Here is a 25105-nt window from a genome sequence, read left to right as displayed (position 1 = left end):
TCCACCACAAATCATATATCAATTTATTTCTCCCTGTTCATTCTGCACTATCCTCATTCCAGGGATAGAGAGAGACACATATTATTGTATCTTACTTATGTAATTGGCATAAGGGCAAAGACTGTTTAATTTTTGACTTTGTATTCTCATATATGGTAACAAAATAAGCACTTAGATTATAATTGAATTAGATTGAGTTTAATTCAGTTAATATATTATGCTGGACATAAGTTCTCTACTCATCAATGTGGCTTATAAGCTGTTTGTTCTAATAAGACATTTATTTAAAAGTAATGAAATGTTCAGTGATATCTCTGTTTTGTTTTTTCCCCTACCTCTTTATAAACAAAACAAAACAAAAAGTCTAAAATGAGTTCTTCCCCCCTTTCCAGGAAAGATTCATTATCCTTCCCATAAGGATTGTCCTTGCCTAAAGTTCCCATTCACAGTATATTTAACAATAAAACAAATTAACATAATGATCTAAACAAGTGAGTGAATATGTGAGATTTTTCACAGCTGAGGCTTGTTCTACCTAGTCCAAATAGAGAGGCAGAGACAGAGAGAAAGAGACAGAGACAGAGAAAGACATAGATAGATGATAGGTAAATGGATGGATGGATGGATGGATGCATGGATGTATGGATGGATGGATAGATGGATGGACAGATAGATGGATAGATAAGTAGATAGGTAGATAGATTGATAGACAGACAGACAGACAAATAGGACATTGCTGGGTCCTGTGCTAAGTGATTTTTATAAATTTTACCTCATTTGATTCTCATAACACTGGGAGTGCTATCATTATCTTTGTTTTACAGTTGAGGAAACTAAGAGAAACAGAGTTTAAGTGACTTGCCTAGATCACATAGGTATTAAATTTCTGAGACATGATTTGAACTCATATCTTCTTGACTCTAGGACTAAAAATATTTATTATTATTAGTTAAGTCACTTGCCTGTGCTCACACAACTATTAAATGTCTGAGGGCAGATTTGGACCAGTACTCCATCCATTGTGCCTTCTAGCTGGTTAGTAACATAAATGATTATGTGAAAGTCTAACCAAAATAAACTTAATTAACTTAGAACAACCCATATTTCTAGAGGGCTTGACATTTACAAAACATTTTACTTACAATGATTGGATATTCCTACCACATTGTACATGTTCTACATATACTTATTTTGACTATTGGCTGTATTAAATCTATTGAGCCAAAGCCATGAAAGTATATCCCAATATAGACTTATACCATGTGTAGACGTTATTATGCATTTAAGCTATGAGGAAGGTAATAGATTTTAAGCTGCAGGAGAATTTAGTGAGTATTCAGTTCAATTCCACTTTACAAATGAAGAAACAAAATAAAAGAAATTTAATGAGTTGCCCAAAGTCACAGGAATAGAAAGTGACAGACTCACCTGAGATTGCTAAAAGTTGGCAACATAACTACTATGGAAGCCTTATTGTTTCCCTCCCACTTCACTAAATGGCCTCCTTAACCAAGAAGGAAGAAGACACTTCAGGTACCTGTAGATAATAGCAGCAGCTCTCTGCAAGGCTGCTTTTGCGACTTTCATGTTTCAACCCTGTTTGAGGGCAGGATGGAGGCAAAATCATCTGAATTCACTACTAGATGTATCTGATACTCTGCCCAGTCACATATAAACTGTGCCAGGTCTCTCAGCTTCTGACTTATGTATGCCATTTTTTCTTTCCTCAAAGGAGTAACTGACCACAAAAAGCCACTAATTAGAGAAAAGTGATTCTCCATTCAAATCCAAGGATGCAAATGGTTCGAGCAGGAAGGCCCCAAACATTACAAAATAAGGGGTTTCTGTTCTTATACCTCTGGAGGGCATGTTGTTATGCTCTCTGCAGTTGGTAGGGAAGAGTCGAGGTGATTAAGTGCTATATACATTGTAAATGCTCAGTAATAATAGGCTATGTTCCATGGTTGTTAGTCACACACAAGGTATGCCTTAGGAAAAATTTGCGCATGAATGATTTTAGAGGAAAGACCTGTAATAATCATCAAATGGACCATATGGAGCAAGAAGACATACAGATGATGGTACTTAACAGAATGAATTTTTTTCCTCCTGTTCTCTAGAGTATTGATTTGGAAGGACTGAGGATACACAGTGGATCTTTGGGATTACCAGAGCATAAAACATAGAAAAACTTGCAGTTAAAGCTAGTGACTGGAATTTGACCCAAATGAGAATAGAAAAACAAATAAGGATCTCAGAATGTCTCTAATATAAGATTTGTCTTTTATTGAAAATTAATTAGGAGGAAAAGGGAATACCTTGGCCTCCTGCCTTCCCTCCTGCAGGGCTTGAGGACCAGATGTAATGCCCCATTCCAATATGAAGATATCTCAGCTCCTGGGGCCTTTAACAACCCAAGACAGGTGATATGAGGTTTTGCACACACAGTGACCTTAATCCTAAGAGAACAGAAATTATTGGACCATAAATCTCAGTTTCTCTTATGAAGATTTTTTTGTTTGTTTGTTTGTTTGTTTTTATCTTGCCAAAGCACCCATTCAGTGAGAAGAGAAAAATATCACTGCCATTAAAGGGCCTGAAGGAAAGCAGAAGATTCCTCCTGACACCAAAGAATCCATAAACAAAACCAAGAAAAGACTGAAAGATCCCTTAAAGATACCAATAGTAGTTTGACATCCTTCTTTAAATCTACTGCTTTGTAAAACTTTTGATCTTTCTACACCTGCATATCCACATGTCTCCACGAAGGGCATAAAACTCCTCCACACACACAAACACACACACACACACACACACACAGATAGATAGATGATAGATAAATAGATAGATAGATAGATAGATAGATAGATAGATAGAAAGATAGATAGATAGATAGATAGATATAAATGTCATAATTTAGGAGAATACCAAAGGAGATTACAGTATATTGAGCATACAATTGTGGAGGTGTTATACAGAGTATCAAACTCATCACTGAAGAAGTGATGTCAAATGTGCCTTTTGAGTATGCTAGGAACAATCATCAAAGCAATGAGACTGCTGTGCACAAAGCAAATATCAGGCAAATATCAGATGAGTTTTTTTTTCTCCAAAAGTGCAGGAAAGTTACAGAAAACTGTAAAGATAAGAAATTAAAGTGATGTATCTTGATACTGCATGTTTCAATATGATACAAGATCACTCCCAGATTATGTTCTTGTGATGTCAAACCTGCATCAGGACGTCCTTTATGTCACATTGAGTGAAAACATTGCTGCCAATAAGTCACAGTTTTTTTTACATGGTTCACAGAACTATCCCAGACATTGATGGGAAGGACACAGCCAATTCCATTGCCCTGCTTCTGAGTGTTGTAACAATGCTGTAGCACATGGAAATGTGTGACCACATGACAAAAATGGAGATTGCAGACTGTGCAACAATTAAAGATGGAAAGATCCTCACAAAAGATTGGGAGGAAACACCAAATGCTCAGACTTCACAAAGGATATCTGTCAACAAGTAGAAGATTTAGATTAAAAGAAAAAATGTTGGTAGGTGCTTTGCAGTCATTAGGACTAAAGAACAAAATAGAAAAAAGTTATTGCAAACTATCTACCATCCATGGATACTGGGGTTGTATATGTTTTAAAAGAGCAAACATTATAAATTGGGCCTTTTCTTAATATGCTCTGTGCCCAGGCTCCCCATTGATCCTCCAAATCAGGGGTTCTCAAACTACGGCCCGTGGGCCAGATGCAGCCTGCTGAGGACATTTATGCGGCCCACCAGGTTATGGCAAATGGGCTGAGGAGCGGAGACAGAGTGTGAGGTTTTGCTTTTACTATAGTCTGGCCCTTCAACAGTCTGAGGGACAGTGAACTGGAGCCCTATTTTAAAAGGTTGAGAACCACTACTACAGTGCCTACTTTCAATAGATTTTATTTCAAATGTTTTGTTTTATTCATTAAATGTCCCTCTCTATTGAATATATTTTATATACTATAAGATTGCATTTCTGTTCTTTCATTTTCCCTTGTTAATCACTTTACACCTCAGTTAAAATAGCTTTTCTTCCTCAACTAAAAGACTCACTGTAAATATCAAGATACTGAATTTACAGAAGAAATAGCTAATTTTTAAAGAAAATTGCAATTTTCCTTGGAGTATATAAAGTAAAATGAAATAAAACAGGTATTAACAAAAGAAAGATGACATTCTTATAAAAATAAATGAGCATAAAAGGAGAGTTACATCAGAAAGAACACAGATGATATGTTTTAATGTTGTGTAGTAAACTAAGAAATAAAGATTTATTTTCCAAAAGATTTATTGTATGTGTGAATAAAGATGGCAGACCCAAAGATATATATATGTTTTGGTTTTAAACACTAGATAACCCATGAAAGATAGCATTCTAAAAATCCTACATGATGTTGTGTGGTTATTTTTAAGATGGTTTAATATTTCTTTTCTTCATTTTCAGTGAAAAAAAAGTATATTTCCCTGAATCAAATGTTTATTGTACATTTTGAATAAGAAAAGCTTTCTGCATAGTTGTAATGGAAATTTCCACCCCAGGGAATTATCACTGCATTAGATGTGTTGTGTGTCCTGTGCCTGCTGCCCTGCTAATGAAGAAGTTGGCCCAGCTGGAAAAAAGTACTGCTCAAGGTCTGTTTGTCATCTGAGAGGAAACAGTCAGCTCTTAAGCTGCATTTAGAAACCCATGATATTGACTCACTCCTCATTGCATATTTTAGCATCAATTCATTCTTCTGCAGAGAACACCAAGTTGTTGCCTTTTCTGAACTAATAACAACAATAACACAACTTTCTGTCCAGCTGCATAAACTGGAGTGGCTACAGATGGATTTACAGACTAACTAGCAAAGCCTTCCTTTATGTTCCTTATATTTTTAAAGGTGATGATTAGGCTTCTTGAGGCCCCAAAATTTTGTTTGTCCTCAGAGACTCCATGCTGACATCTGGGGGCTTAGACTGATAGGAGGAATGAAGGAAGATTTCCAGTCATCCAAAATTAAACTCCTTTGTTAGATAAATTCTCCTCACCATGTTTTGTGATTCTGTTTTGGTTTTGTATGTTAGTATACTTTGAGGATTGTTAATTGACATTCCTTGTATAGCTGCATGAAGCTATGGGAATAAGATGGTAAATATTTCATATCATACTCTTAGTCAGAATAATTGTGCTTTAGTCACTCCTTAATCCCTCATGAAGAAAAGGAAATCCCTTAGGCTTATGACCAGGATTTTAGTTTGTTCAAAGTTTACTTCATTCTATTTATCTTGCTAACTGCATTTTTGGTGGATTGTGCTAACTATGAGAATACTTGTTGGATTCAAAATAAATAGTCACATAATTAAATTTTAGAAACTAAAAAAAAAATATATATTAGGATAATATTTAAATCTTTACCTTTCTTCAAAGTATAATTGTAGTACTAACTGTTCTTGGGATAATAATAGTTGTTCCGTTAAATGTTGTTTTAAGGTTTGCTATTCACAACTAAGCATATTAGGTTTAATTACTACACGATTTTATAGATAAGAATATAGTAACTTATTCAATTAGAAATTACTCAGAGGGTTTAAACTCAGGTATTCTTGATGCTGATTCCAGCTCTAACTCACAAAAATCATACTGATTCTCTGTACCAGATCTGTAATCTGTGGCAATGAGAACTAATAATAAAGCAAGAACTGAAGGAAATTATCCTTACTTGGCAAATAGACTGGTAGTTATATCAAGAACACATGGGAAGTACAGCTTCCAGTGATCTTCTTAGTTTCAACCCTATTTTGAAGTCACATACCGTTTTGTTCTTTCTACTTATACAAGCCTGAGCAGGGCCTATGCTCTGTGTGTGTGCTTAGGCCCTAGTGCAGTTTGATTACATGGCCTATTAGTAGTTACAATTAAGCTGTTCTTCCTGGTTCACCTTGAGCTTTCAACTTAGAAACAATTCATGACTGTACATTTTCTATATAACTGCTTCTCATGAAGTCTTCCCTGATTATTGTAGTCAACGTTAATGTCTCTCACTTTTCCAAATTCTTCAAGACCTGAGTTTGCTTGATTAAATATTAATTTACAATTAGATTCACCCTCTGCTTTGCACTGCCTATGAGGGAATTTCTAATCAAAATGTTTAAGTAATAACTAATTAATATAATGCTGGTTTGCATTTGGAAACCAATAGAAAATATGCAATTAATGCATATTAATAATAGATTGAAGACAAAAGTTTTGGATTAAATCCCCCTATCTATAAATTAAGGCAGAATGAGAAAAAATATAATGCTTACAACTTAAGTAAGATATGAAAGAATGGGACAAAATATTAAGCTAGATAATGCTGCAAATATTTCATTTATATGGATGAGATTCTCTTCAAGTATTCAGGAAGAAAGATAATATTTATCAAGATACTACAGTTAAAAAAATTAGGTTGGCCAAAAGATTCACTAGGAGCAATCTCTTTATTGTTTCTTTGAATTTTCAATTCAATAAAGAGGAATGTGAACCCAAGTTTTATAGAAATCTGGTTGGAATGGGTTTACTCTGGGGCATACCAACAATGTACAAATACATTAATGGCCTCCACAAACAAACAAACAAAAAATTAAAGACAGCAACCAGTAGGGCAGGCACTTATGTCCAAGATGACTAAAGCCCATTGTTTGAGTCCACCTGCAACAGGGGATTTGGAGCAGGAAGATAGAAAGAACTCTTGTTTCACTTGTTATATTGAAACACATAGCTAATGCTTTTTTAATTGCACAGTAAGGACTCAGTATACTCTGTTTATGAAAACTTGAAAAAGTCATCTTAAGAAATGCAACTAGTAAGTGATTTAAAATGTTAAATCAAATATTTTTTCATTAAAAAGAAAAAATATTCTATAATAATGTTTTTTAGAATTTTTCATAATACAAACATATTTACAAATGTGGATTGGTTTCATGTGGGAAACAAGATAATTGGCTTTGCAGTAAATAGAGCACCAGCCCTAAAGTCAGGAGGACCTGAGTTCAAATCTGATCTCAGACATTTGACACTCCCTGATTGTGTGACCCTGAGCAAGTCAGTTAATCCTAATTGCATCAGAAAAAAAAAGAAGATAATTTACTTCTTTAATACTTAAAAAGAAACCCCCATAATATATAAAATAAATTTATTATCAAGTAACACCAATTGATGTTATATTTAAAAGTGCATAGTAGACTTATGTGGTAGTTTTTATAGTTTACTTAGAATGATATTCTGCTTTTTAATATCCTCAAAATAAATTAATGTCCCTTACAAATGTCATTTTTTCTTATCAGTTATAAACAATTCAGTCAGATAGTTACTATATGATTAATGATGAGAAAAAGAACTGGCTTAACTATGATTAATATAAACATGGCATCTCATCTCTTAGTTTTACTTTAAGCTTCACATGACCATAATCTTTTTTTCTTATTTTGTTACTTCTCACAGCTATTACTATATCAGAAGGTCTGTAAGGAAAAAAATGTAAACTGGAAAGTTATAAATGTACATGTGTTTACATATATTATATATATATATATATATATACATATATATATATTTACATATATATATGTGAATGGGTGGATATATGTGTGTGAAGGTACATATATATATGCATGTATATATATTATTGTGCCTTTAAAGTTCATATTAATTTTGTTAATACTATCCAACTATGCATATGTATATATATATATATATATATATATATATATATATATATATATATATATATATATATATATATATATATATATATATATATATGCATGTACATGTATATGGAGAAAAACAAGTAAATTTCTTAAACAATGTTTTTGTTTTTCTTTTTTCTCCATTAAGACCAGTGGAACTTTCAATTTTGGTTTCTTATATCATAGTTCTTGATGAGCTATATGAGGGAATAATAATAATAGCACTAAAGAAATTTGAAATTTGAATACCAGATACAGTAGACCAAGGGTACAAGGAGGATGTTTATAATGCAATATTGAAGTCATTGAAGGGTTGAATATTAAAATATCAGAAAGAGAGAAATATCAAATGCAGATGACCATATGTTGAATTCATTAGTCCTAAGCACATTTCAGAGCTTCCTAATTGAGTTACATAATTTCTCAAAATATTTATCCTACAAACACTGTTAACAATAAGGACCAATTCTTGTCTCTGGTAGAAGACAGAATGAAATGTACCTTCTTGCTTTATTTGGGAAGGTAGGTTTATTTTGGGGGTCAGGGAAGACAGGAAAATAGGTATAGAACATTTTGTTATATTAAAAGATGTGATAACTGCATATTCTGGGTTTGCTGACCTGACTCTCTTTGTCAAAAAAGAAGATTCACCATTCTGTCTCTCATATATGGCTTCCTCTGCCTACTTCTTAGTTTCCAGAATTCTATCTGCCTTTTTGGTATATTGTCAATGTGCCAGTAATCTGCCAAGTTAAATAATGAGTTCCCTATGACTAGAGGTGATAAAGCATGGGCTGGATAGCGCATCTCTAGAATATTCAATCAGCAATCAACTAATAATCATGGCCTATTGTGTACCAGTAAATGTGTATACAGTGTGCTAGGGATACAAAAACACAGTCCCTGCCCATGAAAAACTCACAATCTTTTTTTTTAATTAATTTTTATAATTATAACATTTTCTTTGACAGTACATATATATAGGCAATTTTTTAAAAAAACATTATCCCTTGTACTCCCTTCTGTTCTGAGTTTTTCCCCTCCTTCCCTCCACCCCGTCCGTTAGATGGCAGGCATTCCCATACATATTAAATATCTTATAGTATATACTAGGTACAATATATATGTGCAGAACCGAATTTTGTTGTTGTTGTTGTTGTTGTTGTAGAGGAAGGACTGTATTCAGAAGGTAAAAATAATCTGGGAAGAGAAACAAAACAAAACAAAACAAAAACAAAGACAAAAAAAAAAAAAGAGTCCTCACAGTTTACACTCATTTCCCAGTGTTCCTTCTCTGAGTATAGATGATTCTGTCCATCATTGATCAATTGGAATTGGATTAACTCTTCTCTATGTTGAAGATATTCACTTCCATCAGAATACATCCTCATGCAGTATCATTGTTGAAGTGTATAATGATCTCCTAGTTCTGCTCCTTTCACTCAGCATCAGTTGATGTAAGTCTCTCCAAGACTCTCTGTATTCCTCCTGATGGTCGTTTCTTACAGAACAATAATATTCCATAACCTTCATATACCATAATTTACCCAACCATTCTCCAATTGATGGACATCCATTCATTTTCCAGTTTCTAGCCATTATGAAAAGGGCTGCCACAAATATTTTGGCACATACAGGTCCCTTTCCCTTCTTTAGTAATTCCTTGGGATATAAGCCCAGTAGTAGTATGGCTGGGTCAAAGGGTATGCACATTTTGATAACTTTTTGGGCATAATTCCAGATTGCTCTCCAGAATGGTTGGATTCTTTCACAACTCCACCAACAATGCATTAGTGTCCCAGGTTTCCCACAGCCCCTCCAACATTCATCGTTATTTGTTCCTGTCATTTTAGCCAATCTGACAGGTTTGTAGTGGTATCTCAGAGTTGTCTTAATTTGCATTTCTCTGATCAATCGTGATTTGGAACACTCTTTCATAATTTCATCATGTGAAAATTGTCTGTTCATATCCTTTGACCATTCATCAATTGGAGAATGGTTTGATTTCTTATAAATTGAAGTCAATTCTCTGTATATTTTGGAAATGAGGCCTTTATCAGAACCTTTAACAGTAAAAATGTTTTCCCAATTTGTTACTTCCCTTCTAATCTTGCATTAGTTTTGTTTGTGCAGAAACATTTTAATTTGGTGTAATCAAAATTTTCTATTTTGTGATCAATAATGGTCTCTAGTTCTCCCTTGGACACAAACTCCTTTCTCCTCCACAAGTCTGAGTGGTAAACCATCCCACATTCCTCCAATTTATTTATGATTTCATTCATTATGCCTAAATCTTGGACCCATTTTGATCTTATCTTAGTATGTGGTGTTAAATGTGCGTCCACGTCTAGTTTCTGCCATACTAATTTCTAGTTTGCCTAGCAATTTTTTCCAAATAATGAATTCTTATCCCAAAAGTTGGGATCTTTGGGTTTGTCAAACACTAAATTGCTATTTTTATACACTATCTTGCCCTGTGAACCTAACCTATGCTACTGATCAATTAGTCTATTTCTTAGCCAATACCAAATGGTTTTGGTGACTGTTGCTTTATAATATAGTTCTAGATCAGGTACAGCTAGACCACCTTCATTTAATTTTTTTTTTCATTACTTCCCTTGAAATTCTCGACCTTTTGTTGTTCCATATGAATTCTGTTGTTATTTTTTCTAGGTCATTAAAATAGTTTCTTGGGAGTCTGATTGGTATAGCACTAAATAAATAGATTAGTTTGGGGAGTATTTTCATCTTTGTTATATTTGCTCGGCCTATCCAAGAGCACTGAATGTCTTTCCAATTATTTAAATCTGACTTTATTTTTGTGGCAAGTGTTTTGTAATTTTTTTCATATAATTCCTGACTATTCTTTGGTAGATGGATTCCCAAATACTTTATACTTTCAACATTTGTTTGGAATGGAATTTCTCTTTGTGTCTCTTGCTGTTGCATTTTGTTGGTGATATATAAAAATGGTGAGGATTTATGTGGATTTATTTTGTATCCTGCAACTTTGCTAAAATTCTGAATTATTTCTAATAGCTTTTTAGCAGAGTCTTTGGGGTTCTCTAAGTATACCGTCATGTCATCTGTAAAGAGTGATAGTTTGATTTCCTCATTTCCTACTCTAATTCCTTGAATGTCTTTCTCGGCTCTTATTGCCGAGGCTAGCGTTTCTAGTACTATATTGAATAGTAATGGTGATAATGGACAACCTTGCTTCACTCCTGATCTTACAGGGAAAGGTTCCAGTTTATCGCCATTAAATATAATGTTTATTGACGGTTTTAAATATATGCTCCTTATTATTTTAAGGAATAGTCCATTTATTCCTATACTCTCAAGCGTTTTTAGTAGAAATGGATGTTGGATTTTATCAAATGCTTTTTCTGCATCTATTGAGATGATCATATGGTTTTTATTAATTTGATTATTAATATGATCAATTATACTAATAGTTTTCCTAATATTAAACCAGCCCTGCATTCCTGGTATAAATCCCACTTGGTCATAGTGTATTATCCTGGGGATGATTTTCTGAAGTCTTTTTGCTAATATCTTATTAAAGATTTTAGCATCAATATTCATTAAGGAAATTGGTCTATAGTTTTCTTTCTCAGTTTTCAATCTACCTGGTTTAGGTATCAGTACCTTGTCTGTGTCATAAAAGGAATTTGGTAGGACTCCTTCAATCCCTATTTTTTCAAATAATTTATATAGCATTGGAGTTAGTTGTTCTTTAAATGTTTGGTAGAATTCACATGTAAATCCATCTGGTCCTGGGGATTTTTTCTTAGGGAGCTGGTTAGTAACTTGTTCTATTTCTTTTTCTGAGATGGGACTATTTAGACTACTTACTTCTTCCTCTGTTAATCAGGGCAAGCTATATTTTTGAAGGTATTCTTCCATTTCATTTAAGTTATCAAATTTATTGGCATAAAGTGAGCAAAGTAGCTCCTAACTATTGTTCTAATTTCCTCTTCATTAGTGGTGAGTTCTCCCTTTTCATTTTCAAGACTAACAATTTTCTTTTTCTCTTTCCTTTTTTAAATCAGGTTTGTCTATATTGTTTGTTTTTTCATAGAACCAGCTCTTAGTTTTATTAATTAATTCAATAGTTTTTTTTTTTTACTTCTAATTTTATTAATCTCACCTTTTATTTTTAGAATTTTGTCTAGGGGTTTTTAATTTGTTTCTTTTCTAGCAATTTTAGTTGTAAGCCCAACTCGTTTGCCCTCTCTTTCTCTATTTTATGCAAGTAGGCCTGTAGAGATATAAAACTTCCCCTTATTACTGCTTTGGCTGTATCCCACACATTTTGGTATGATGTCTCATTATTGTCTTTTTCTTGGGTGAAATTATTAATTATGTCTATGATTTGCTGTTTTATCCAATCATTCTTTAGTATAAGATTATTTAGTTTCCAATTATATTTTGGTGTATTTTCCCCTGGCTTTTTATTAAATGTAAGTTTGATTGCATTGTGGTCTGAAAAGGATGCATTTACTATTTCTGCCTTACTACATTTGATTTTGAGGGTTTTATGCCCTAGTATATGATCAATTTTTTGTATAGGTTCCATGAACTGCTGAGAAGAAAGTATACTCCTTTCTGTCTCGATCTATCATATCAAACTTTTCTAGTATTCTATTTACCTCTTTGACTTCTTTCTTAGTTATTTTGTGGTTTGATTTATCTAATTCTGAGAGTACAAGGTTGAGATCTCCCACTATTATAGTTTTTCTGTCTATTTCTTCTTGCAGCTCTCTTAATTTCTCTTTTAAGAATTCAGATGCTGCACCACTTGGTGAGTATATGTTTAATATTGATACTGCTTCATTATTGATGCTACCCTTTAGCAGGCTATAATGCCCTTCCTTATCTCTTTTAATTAGATCAATTTTTGTTTTTGCTTGATCTAAGATGAGGATGGCTACTTCTGCTTTTTTGGCTTTTCTGAAGCATAGTAGATTCTGCTCCACCCTTTTACTTTTAGTTTGAATGTATCACCCTGTTTCAGGTGTGTTTCCTGTAAACAACATATAGTAGGATTCTGACTTTTAATACAGTCTGCTAACTGCTTACTCTTTATGAAGCAGTTTACCCCATTCACATTTATGGTTAGAATGACTAATTCTATATTGCTTGCCATCCTGTTAACCCCTGCTTATGCTTTTCTCCTTTTCTTCCCTTTTACCACCCTATCCAGTATTAAACTTGTGAACACCACTTGCTTTTCACAGCCCTCCCTTTTTAGTATCCCTTCCCCACCTTAAAGTTCCTCCCCTTATTTTACCCCTTTTCCTCACAATTTCTGTATTCCCTTCCCCTTAGCTTATTCCTTCCCTCTCACTTTTCAATGAAGTGGAAGAAGTTTCACCATGAATCGAATATGTCTATTGATACACACTATGTTCATTTCCCTCCTTTCTTTCACTCAGATATAATAGCTTATCTTTGCCTCTTCATGAGATGTAGTACCACCATTTTACCCTTTTTTATGATATAATTTCCTTTCCACCTCCAGTTTCTAGGACAAATTATACATATGTTCTTTACATATTTTTTATGGCAGAAGTATAGTTCTCAAGATTTCTTTTTACCTTTTTAGAAATCTCTTGAGTTCTGTATTTGAAGATCAAACATTTTATGTAGGTCTGTTTTTTTCATCAAGAATAGATGGAATTCATTTATTTCATTAAATATCCATTTTCTTCCCTAGAAAATGATGCTCATTTTTGCTGGGTAAGTTATTCTTGGCTGCATACCAAGTTCCTTATCCTTTTGGAATATTATATTCCAGACCCTTCGTTCTTTTAATGTGGATGCTCCTAGATCCTGGGTTATCTTTATTATGGCTCCTCCATCTTCCAGTATTTTTTCCTTTGTCTGATGGTTCTTGAACTTGACCACTATATTTCTTGGTGTTTTGATTTTAGGGTCCCTTTCAGTAGGTGGTTGATGAATTTTTTTCAATGTCTATTTTACCCTCTGTTTCCAAAACATTTGGGCAATTCTCTTTGATAATTTCCTCGAAAATAGTGTCCAAGCTCTTTTTTTCCTCATATTTTTCAGGGAGTCCGATTATTCTCAAATTGTCTCTCCTGGATCTGTTTTCCAGGTCTGTTGTCTTTCTAATAAGGTACTTGATATTCTTTTCAATTGTTTCATTTCTCTGGTTTTGCTTGACTACTTCTTGGTTTCTCCTTGAGTCATTCATGTCTACTTGTTTGAGTCTAATTTTCAATGATGTATTTTCTTCACTCACTTTTTTTATATCTTTTTGTAATTGTCCAATTTTGTTTTGAAGTGAGTTTTTTTCTTCTATGGAATATTTTTCCCTTTTATCCATTTTATTTTTTAGAGAGCTGTTTTCCTTATCCAGCTCACTGATCCTGTTTTCCTTGGAGTTGTTTACCTTTTCCAATTCACTAATTTTGTTTCTCAATGATTTGATCTCTTTATCCATTCTGGATAACTTCTCCAAAAGGCTCTCTTGCCAAGCTTCCCTTTCCTTTTCCCATTTCTCTTCTATCTCTCTTGTGAGAGCCTTTTTGATTTCCTCTATGAGATTCTTTTGTATTAAGGAGCAGATCATATCCCCCTTAGGGGATTCCTCTGGGGACAGTCTGTTTTTAATCTCCTCAGTATTTGATATCTGCTCTCTCTCCATACAAAAGCTGTCAATGGTTAGAGCCCTTTTGAATTTTTTGTTCATTTTGTCAGAGCAGAATTGAAGAAAACAAATTGACAAGAGAAACAATTGGTCTGTTTTGGGGGGGATGGGGCTGGATGGTGTTAATGGGCTTCCTCTACAGACTGGGGCGGGGAGTGCAGCAGTGAGCCACTAACAGGACAGCTATGGCTGTGCTGCATCTGCACTCTGAGGCTCTGAGAACACGCTGAGTCACTCCAGGTAGGGTTTGGGGGTGGCTGGGTTCCGAGAGATGCTAGCTTTCCGGGCTTTTATTCTTCACCTCCAATATTTACACCCTCTCTGCTACTCCTGGCTTGCTGCCAAGACGGAATATCCACACTGGGGTAAAAGTCTTTTTGCAGAAAAGGCAGAGATTGTACCCCTCCCCACTCTGGTCTGAGTTGTGTGAACTGTCTGTCTCACTCTCACTGCCTGCCCTCAATCTGCTCCCAGTCTGTTTGACCCTCCCCTGAGCAAACACAGACCTTCTCTGGCGAATATCAAGGATGTCGTCTGTTGGTGATTATTTGTGGGTTTCTTTTCCAGTCAAGCATTAACTCTGAGGCTTGTCATGAAGTAAGTCCTGAGAGAAAACACCAAGCTCAAGCAGCTGTCTGCCTCCATGCCGCCATCTTTGCCGGAAGTCGAAAAACGCACAATCTAATGTAGAAGAGTTCTTACAAAGAAATATAAAGTGGTTGTAAACGGGATATATGCTTCAGGTTTAGATGGTTTCTGAGGTCCAATTCTAAGTTTGTATGATTCTATTACTTTGTTCTTCCTCCCACATTTTGGCTCATTCTCATCCTAGTTTAACTGTCTTGCTATGATCATTAAATGTTCATTTAAAAACAGGTTGAAAACAGATGATGATGAAAATTCTCAAGGTCAGTTTCTTAAGTGATTTCTGTCTTCTTCAGGAGAAGGATATATTGGGGGGAGAGATGAAAGTTAAATATGATTGCCTTGTTATCATTGTCTCTTGTGTAATTAGTAAACATCCCTAGACTTCTTAGTTATGAAGCAAAGGATCTTATTTGGCAAATAGAGATAGAATGGGAAAGCTGACAACTCAAATTCAGAGTGGTGAAGTCCAGAATGTTAAGAGTTGGATCAGCTTTGCCATGGTCTTATTCCATTATACCACTTAATTTTTCTTCTTTCATTTTCCCCATTTGAAAAATAAAGAATTCAAACATCAGAAATATCTATCTTTTCTTAAATTGATTTAAATGAAAAATAAAATTTCTTAGTAGAGTGTTGTAATGTCCCCCAATATACAGTTTACATGAAATGCAAAGTATATATTTTCCATTATAAATGAAAAAATGCCAAAAGAAAATATAAAAGATCATTTGCAACCTTAAAATTTGATAAATCATGATTTTTTTGGCTGAATATAGATTTTGGGCCTTTGGCCAGGAGACCATTCTCATAGATCCAAAAAACACCACTTTTCTGACTTTTGTCTTTAACCATTTACTCACAAAACTGCCCTTCCCCAATTTATACCATCTTTCTCCATTTAGTTATTTACTTCTTACTTGTCCTTTTCAAAATTCTACTTAAATTCTGTCTTCTTTAGCAGGTCTCCTCAGATCACTGCAGATTTTTTTTGTTTTTGTTTTTGTTTTTGTTTTTGTTTTGTTTTGTTGTTGTTGTTGTTGTTGTTATTGTCTTGGGGTTGTTTGTTTTTTGTTCGTTTTTTCCTTTCCCCCAAGAACCATTTTAAGCACTTTTTCTTGTAGTGACCAGAAAGAGAACTAAACAATGAGTCACAGAACCTCAGTACAAATCCAACTCTGTTAATTACTTCTATTCCCTTGGAAAAATAATTTTATATTCATGGGTTTCATTTTTTTCATAAGCACGAGAGTTGGAAGAGATGAATAATGTTCCTTTCCAGCTCTAGATTTATGGTCTATCATCTTTGATTCTATAATTTCTTGAATTATCTTGAATTGTTGTTTTTTATTTTTACTAACTCATATTGCTGTTAGGTTAAATTCCCATTTCAATAGCATTTTAAAATTTAGTGTATTTATCCACAATAGTGCTAACATAGATAGGATACATATTATTAACAATTTTTTTTCTTTTTTCTTTTTTGATCTTTTTTTTAATTTTTTAATTTTTTAATTTTAATTTTAATTTTTTTATTTTCTTTTTTTCTTTTTTTTTAAATTTTATGTATTTATAATTTTTGACAGTATATATACACGAGTAAATTTTTTTAAACATTATCCCTTGTATTCATTTTTCCAAATTTTCCCCTCCCTCCCTCTACTCCCTCCCCTTGATGACAGGCAATCCCATACATTTTACATATGTTACATTATAATCTAGATACAATATATGTGTGTAAATACCATTTTCTTGTTGCACATTAAGTATTAGATTCCGAAGGTATAAGTAACCTGGGTAGATAGACAGTAGTGCTAACAATTTACATTCATTTCCCAGTGTTCCTTCTCTGGGCGTAGTTGTTTCTGTCCATCATTGATCAACTGGAAGTGAGTTGGATCTTCTTTATGTTGAAGATATTCACTTCCATCAGAATATATCTTCATACAACATTGAAGTGTACTGAGATCTTCTGGTTCTATTCATTTCACTCAGCATCAGTTGATGTAAGTCTCTCCAGGACTCTCTGTATTCCTCCTGCTGGTCGTTTCTTACAGAACAATAATATTCCATAACATCCATATACCATAATTTACCCAACCATTCTCCAATTGATGGACATCTAATCATCTTCCAGTTTCTAGCCATTATGAAAAGGGCTGCCACAAATATTTTGGCACATACAGGTCCCTTTCCCTTCTTTAGTAATTCCTTGGGATATAAGCCCAGTAGTAGTATGGCTGGGTCAAAGGGTATGCACATTTTGATAACTTGTTGGGCATAATTCCAGATTGCTCTCCAGAATGGTTGGATTCTTTCACAACTCCACCAACAATGTATTAGTGTCCCAGGTTTCCCACAGCCTCTCCAACATTCATCGTTACTTGTTCCTGTCATTTTAGCCAATCTGACAGGTGTGTAGTGGTATCTCAGAGTTGTCTTATTTTGCATTTCTCTAATCAATAGTGATTTGGAACACTCTTTCATAATTTCATCATCTGAAAATTGTCTGTTCATATCCTTTGACCATTTATCATTGGAGAATGGTATGATTTCTTATAAATTAGAGTCAGTTCTCTATATATTTTGGAAATAAGACCTTCATCAGAACCTTTAACTGTAAAATATTTTCCCAATTTGTTACTTCCCTTCTAATCTTGTTTGCATTAGTATTGTTTGTACAGAAACTTTTTAGTTTGATGTAATCAAAATCTTCTATTTTGTGATCAATAATGATCTCTAGTTCTCCTCTGGTCATAAATTCTTCCTCCTCCACAGGTCTGAGAGGTAGACTATTCTCTCTTCCTCTAATCTATTTATTATCTCATTCTTTATGCCTAAGTTATGGAACCATTTTGATCTTATCTTGGTATATGGTGTTAAGTGTGGATCCATATCTAATTTCTGCCATTACTAATTTCCAGTTTTCCCAACAGTTTTTTCCAAATAATGGATTTTTATCCCTAATGTTGGTATCTTTGGGTTTGTCAAAGACTAGATTGCTATAGATGTACCCTTTTTTGTCCTTTGTATCTAATCTATTCCACTGATCGACCAGTCTATTTCTTAGCCAATACCAAATGGTTTTGGTGATTGCTGCTATATAATATAGCTTTAGATCAGGTACACTTAGACCACCTTCCTCTGACTTTTTTTTCATTAGTTGCCTTGCAATTCTTGACCTTTTATTCTTCAATATGAATTTTGTTGTTATTATTTCTAGGTCATTAAAATAGTTTCTTGGGAGTCTGATTGGTATAGCACTAAATAAATAGATTAGTTTGGGGAGTATTTTCATCTTTGTTATATTTGCTCGGCCTATCCAAGAGCACTGAATGTCTTTCCAATTATTTAAATCTGACTTTATTTTTGTGGCAAGTGTTTTGTAATTTTTCTCATATAATTCCTGACTATTCTTTGGTAGATGGATTCCCAAATACTTTATACTTTCAACATTTGTTTGGAATGGAATTTCTCTTTGTGTCTCTTGCTGTTGCATTTTGTTGGTGATATATAAAAATGGTGAGGATTTATGTGGATTTATTTTGTATCCTGCAACTTTGCTAAAATTCTGAATTATTTCTAATAGCTTTTTAGCAGAGTCTTTGGGGTTCTCTAAGTATACCGTCATGTCATCTGTAAAGAGTGATAGTTTGATTTCCTCATTTCCTACTCTAATTCCTTGAATCTCTTTCTCAGCTCTTATTGTGGAGGCTAGCGTTTCTAGTACTATATTGAATAGTAATGGTGATAGTGGGCAACCTTGCTTCACTCCTGATCTTACAGGGAAAGGTTCCAGTTTATTGCCATTAAATATAATGTTTACTGACGGTTTTAAATATATGCTCCTTATTATTTTAAGGAATAGTCCATTTATTCCTATACTCTCAAGCGTTTTTAGTAGGAATGGATGTTGGATGTTATCAAATGTTTTTTTCTGCATCTATTGAGATGATCATATGTTTTTTATTAATTTGATTATTAATATGGTCAATTATACTAATAGTTTTCCTAATATTAAACCAGCCCTGCATTCCTGGTATAAATCCCACTTGATCATAGTGTATTATCCTAGGAATGATTTTCTGAAGTCTTTTTGCTAATATCTTATTTAAGATTTTAGCATCAATATTCATTAAGGAAATTGGTCTATGGTTTTCTTTCTCAGTTTTCGATCTACCTGGTTTAGGTATCAGTACCATGTCTGTGTCATAAAAGGAGTTTGGTAGGACTCCTTCATCCCCTATTTTTTTCAAATAGTTTATATAGCATTGGAGTTAGTTGTTCTTTAAATGTTTGGTAGAATTCACATGTAAATCCATCTGGTCCTGGGGATTTTTTCCTGGGGAGTTGATTAATAGCTTGTTCTATTTCTTTTTCTGAATTGGGACTATTTAAGCAATTTATCTCCTCCTCTGTTAATCTAGGAAGCCTATATTTCTGGAGAAAGTCATCCATTTCACTTAAGTTATCAAATTTATTGGCATAAAGTTGCACAAAGTAACTCCTTATTATTTCTCTAATTTCCTCTTCATTGGTGGAAAGATCCCCCTTTTCATTTGTAAGACTAACAATTTGATTTTCCTCTTTCTTTCTTCTGATCAGATTTACGAAAGGTTTATCTATTTTATTAGCTTTTTCATAAAACCAACTCTTAGTTTTATTTATTAATTCAATAGTTTTTTTTTTTTTTACTTTCAATATTATTGATTTCTCCTTTTAATTTTTTTATTTCCAGTTTAATTTTTGGTTGGGGGTTTTTAATTTGGTCTTTTTCTAGCATTTTAAGTTGCTGGCCCAATTCGTTAATCTTCTCTTTCTCTATTTTCTTCAAATAATCCTCTAAAGATATAAAATTTCCCCTTATTACCGCTTTATCTGTATCCCACAGATTTTGTTATGATGTCTCATCATTGTCATTATCTTGGGTGAAATTATTAATTGTTTTTATAATTTGCTCTTTCACCCAGTCATTCTTTAAGATGAGATTATTCAGTTTCCAATTACTTTTTGGTTTATTTATCCCTAACTTCTTACTGAATGTAGCTTTTATTGCATTGTGATCTGAGAAGAAGGCATTTATTATTTCTGCCTTTCTACATTTAATTTTGAGATCTTTATGTCCTAATATATGGTCAATTTTTGTATAGGATCCATGAATTGCTGAGAAGAAAGTATATTCCTTTCTATCACCATTCAGTTTTCTCCACAGGTCTATCATACCTAGTTTTTCTAATGTTCTATTTACTTTTTAAATTTCTTTCTTATTTGTTTTTTTTTTTTTTTTTTGTTTGATTTGTCTAAATCTGAGGGTGCAAGGTTGAGATCTCCCACTACTATAGTTTTACTGTCTATTTCTTCTTGTAATTCTCTTAATTTTTCCTTTAAAAAGTTAGATGCTATACCCCTTGGTGCATATATGTTTAGTATTGATATGGCTTCGTTGTTTATGCTACCTTTCAGCAGGATATAGTTTCCTTCCTTATCTCTTTTAACTAGATCAACTTCTGCTTTTGCTTGATCTGAGATAAAGATAGCTACCCCTGTTTTTTTGGCTTTACCTGAAGCATAATAGATTCTGCTCCAACCCTTTACCTTTACTCTGTATGTATCTCCCTGCTTTAAGTGTGTTTCCTGTAAAGAACATATTGTAGGGTTCTGACTTTTGATCCAGTCTGCTATCCGTCTCCATTTGATGGGAGCGTTCATCCCATTCACATTTACAGTTAAAATTACTAATTCTGTATTTCCTGCCATCATATTATCCCCAGATTATGCTTTTTCCCTTGACCCCCTTGAACCCCTTCCCCGATATTTAATTTATAGACCCCACTTGTAATGCGCAGCCCTCCCTTTTTTTTTTGTATCCCTCCTCCCTCCCTCCAAGTCCCTTCCCTTATTCCCCTTTTCCTTTTCCCTTTTCCTCTGCCCCCTTTTAATGAGGTGAGAGAGAATTCTCTGAAAAACAAATGTCAATTATTTACTCTTTGAGCCTCTTCTGATGAGAGTAAGATTCACACAAAGTTTCTCCCCCTCTCTAAATTCCCTCGGATATGGTGTATTTTCTCTGCATCTTCCTGGGATGTAGTTTCCCTCTTTTTATCACTCCCTCCCCTTTTTCTGATACTACTCCCTTCCCTTTACTACACCCCCCTTTTTTTCTTTTATATCAGTAAGATCAAATTATCCATGAGTACTTTCTATACACCTACAACAGAGATACAGTTCTCAAGGGTTCTGTGTACCTTTTTCTGTTTCTCTTCAGTCTTGTGGATGTAGATCAAATTTTTTGTTTAAATCTGTTTTTTTTCTTAGAAACATATGGAATTCCAATATTTCGTTGAAATAGGACTATTTAAGCAATTTGTCTCCTCCTCTGTTAATCTATGAAGCCTATATTTTTGGAGAAAGTCATCCATTTCACTTAAGTTATCAAATTTATTGGCATAAAGTTGCACAAAGTAACTTCTTATTATTTCTCTAATTTCCTCTTCATTGGTGGAAAGATCCCCCTTTTCATTTGTAAGACTAACAATTTGATTTTCCTCTTTCCGTTTTCTGATCAGATTTACCAAATGTTTATCTATTTTATTAGCTTTTTCATAAAACCAATTCTTGCTTTTATTTATTAATTCAATAGTTTTTTTCTTTTTAACTTTCAATATTATTGATTTCTCCTTTTAATTTTTTTATTTCCAGTTTAATTTTTGGTTGGGGGTTTTTAAATTGGTCTTTTTCTAGCATTTTAAGTTGCAGGCCCAATTCGTTAATCTTCTCTTTTTCTATTTTCTTCAAATAAGCCTCTAAAGATATAAAATTTCCCCTTATTACCACTTTAGCTGCATCCCACAGATTTTGGTATGATGTCTCATCATTGTCATTATCTTGGGTGAAATTATTAATTGTTTCTATAATTTGCTCTTTCACCCAGTCATTCTTTAAGATGAGATTATTCAGTTTCCAATTACTTTTTGGTTTATTTATCCCTAACTTCTTACTGAATGTAGCTTTTATTGCATTGTGATCTGAGAAGAAGGCATTTATTATTTCTGCCTTTCTACATTTAATTTTGAGATCTTTATGTCCTAATATATGGTCAATTTTTGTATAGGATCCATGAATTGCTGAGAAGAAAGTATATTCCTTTATATTGCCATTCAGTTTTCTCCACAGGTCTATCATACCTAGTTTTTCTAATGTTCTATTTACTTTTTTAATTTTTTTCTTATTTGTTTTGTGGTTTGATTTGTCTAAATCTGAGAGTGCAAGGTTGAGATCTCCCACTACTATAGTTTTACTGTCTATTTCTTCTTGTAATTCTCTTAATTTTTTCTTTAAAAAGTTAGATGCTATACCCCTTGGTGCATATATGTTTAGTATTGATATGGCTTCATTGTTTATGCTACCTTTCAGCAGGATATAGTTTCCTTCCTTATCTCTTTTAACTAGATCAACTTCTGCTTTTGCTTGATCTGAGATAACGATAGCTACCCCTGCTTTTTTGGCTTTACCTGAAGCATAATAGATTCTGCTCCAACCTTTTACCTTTACTCTGTATGTATCTCCCTGCTTTAAGTGTGTTTCCTGTAAAGAACATATTGTAGGGTTCTGACTTTTGATCCAGTCTGCTATCCGTCTCCATTTGATGGGAGCGTTCATCCCATTCACATTTACAGTTAAAATTACTAATTCTGTATTTCCTGCCATCATATTATCCCCAGATTATGCTTTTTCCCTTGACCCCCTTGAACCCCTTCCCCGATATTTAATTTATAGACCCCACTTGTGATGTGCAGCCCTCCCTTTGTTTAATATCCCTCCTCCCTCCTTCCAAGTCCCTTCCCTTATTCCCCTTTTCCTTTTCCCTTTTCCTCTGCCCCCTTTTAATGAGGTGAGAGAGAATTCTCTGAAAAACAAATGTCAATTATTTACTCTTTGAGCCTCTTCTGATGAGAGTAAGATTCACACAATGATTCTTCCCCACTCTAAATTCCCTCAGATATGGTATATTTTCTCTGCCTCTTCCTGGGATGTAGTTTCCCTCTTTTTATCACTCCCTCCCCTTTTTCTGATACTACTCCCTTCCCTTTACTACACCCCCCTTTTTTTCTTTTATATCAGTAAGATCAAATTATCCATGAGTACTTTCTATACACCTACAACAGAGATACAGTTCTCAAGGGTTCTGTGTACCTTTTTCTGTTTCTCTTCAGTCTTGTGGATGTAGATCAAATTTTTTGTTTAAATCTGTTTTTTTTCTTAGAAACATATGGAATTCCAATATTTCGTTGAAATAGGACTATTTAAGCAATTTGTCTCCTCCTCTGTTAATCTATGAAGCCTATATTTTTGGAGAAAGTCATCCATTTCACTTAAGTTATCAAATTTATTGGCATAAAGTTGCACAAAGTAACTTCTTATTATTTCTCTAATTTCCTCTTCATTGGTGGAAAGATCCCCCTTTTCATTTGTAAGACTAACAATTTGATTTTCCTCTTTCCGTTTTCTGATCAGATTTACCAAATGTTTATCTATTTTATTAGCTTTTTCATAAAACCAATTCTTGCTTTTATTTATTAATTCAATAGTTTTTTTCTTTTTAACTTTCAATATTATTGATTTCTCCTTTTAATTTTTTTATTTCCAGTTTAATTTTTGGTTGGGGGTTTTTAAATTGGTCTTTTTCTAGCATTTTAAGTTGCAGGCCCAATTCGTTAATCTTCTCTTTTTCTATTTTCTTCAAATAAGCCTCTAAAGATATAAAATTTCCCCTTATTACCACTTTAGCTGCATCCCACAGATTTTGGTATGATGTCTCATCATTGTCATTATCTTGGGTGAAATTATTAATTGTTTCTATAATTTGCTCTTTCACCCAGTCATTCTTTAAGATGAGATTATTCAGTTTCCAATTACTTTTTGGTCTATTTATCCCTAACTTCTTACTGAATGTAGCTTTTATTGCATTGTGATCTGAGAAGAAGGCATTTATTATTTCTGCCTTTCTACATTTAATTTTGAGATCTTTATGTCCTAATATATGGTCAATTTTTGTATAGGATCCATGAATTGCTGAGAAGAAAGTATATTCCTTTCTATCACCATTCAGTTTTCTCCACAGGTCTATCATACCTAGTTTTTCTAATGTTCTATTTACTTTTTAAATTTCTTTCTTATTTGTTTTTTTTTTTTTGTTTGTTTGATTTGTCTAAATCTGAGGGTGCAAGGTTGAGATCTCCCACTATTATAGTTTTACTGTCTATTTCTTCTTGTAATTCTCTTAATTTTTCCTTTAAAAAGTTAGATGCTATACCCCTTGGTGCATATATGTTTAGTATTGATATGGCTTCGTTGTTTATGCTACCTTTCAGCAGGATATAGTTTCCTTCCTTATCTCTTTTAACTAGATCAACTTCTGCTTTTGCTTGATCTGAGATAAAGATAGCTACCCCTGTTTTTTTGGCTTTACCTGAAGCATAATAGATTCTGCTCCAACCCTTTACCTTTACTCTGTATGTATCTCCCTGCTTTAAGTGTGTTTCCTGTAAAGAACATATTGTAGGGTTCTGACTTTTGATCCAGTCTGCTATCCGTCTCCATTTGATGGGAGCGTTCATCCCATTCACATTTACAGTTAAAATTACTAATTCTGTATTTCCTGCCATCATATTATCCCCAGATTATGCTTTTTCCCTTGACCCCCTTGAACCCCTTCCCCGATATTTAATTTATAGACCCCACTTGTAATGCGCAGCCCTCCCTTTTTTTTTTGTATCCCTCCTCCCTCCCTCCAAGTCCCTTCCCTTATTCCCCTTTTCCTTTTCCCTTTTCCTCTGCCCCCTTTTAATGAGGTGAGAGAGAATTCTCTGAAAAACAAATGTCAATTATTTACTCTTTGAGCCTCTTCTGATGAGAGTAAGATTCACACAAAGTTTCTCCCCCTCTCTAAATTCCCTCGGATATGGTGTATTTTCTCTGCATCTTCCTGGGATGTAGTTTCCCTCTTTTTATCACTCCCTCCCCTTTTTCTGA

The 25105-nt window shown here is 33.7% G+C and overlaps 1 pseudogene; it reads left to right on the top strand.

Annotated features, from left to right (window-relative positions):
* The first annotated feature begins 1496 nt into the window (after positions 1–1496).
* LOC141561914 (isocitrate dehydrogenase [NAD] subunit alpha, mitochondrial pseudogene) lies at positions 1497–3540 on the top strand (annotated as a pseudogene).
* The last annotated feature ends 21565 nt before the right edge of the window (positions 3541–25105 follow it).

Source organism: Sminthopsis crassicaudata, chromosome 3 (genome assembly GCF_048593235.1).
Source record: "Sminthopsis crassicaudata isolate SCR6 chromosome 3, ASM4859323v1, whole genome shotgun sequence".
NCBI classification, from domain to species: Eukaryota; Metazoa; Chordata; class Mammalia; order Dasyuromorphia; family Dasyuridae; genus Sminthopsis; species Sminthopsis crassicaudata.
This window is presented reverse-complemented; position numbering and strand designations above follow the sequence as displayed.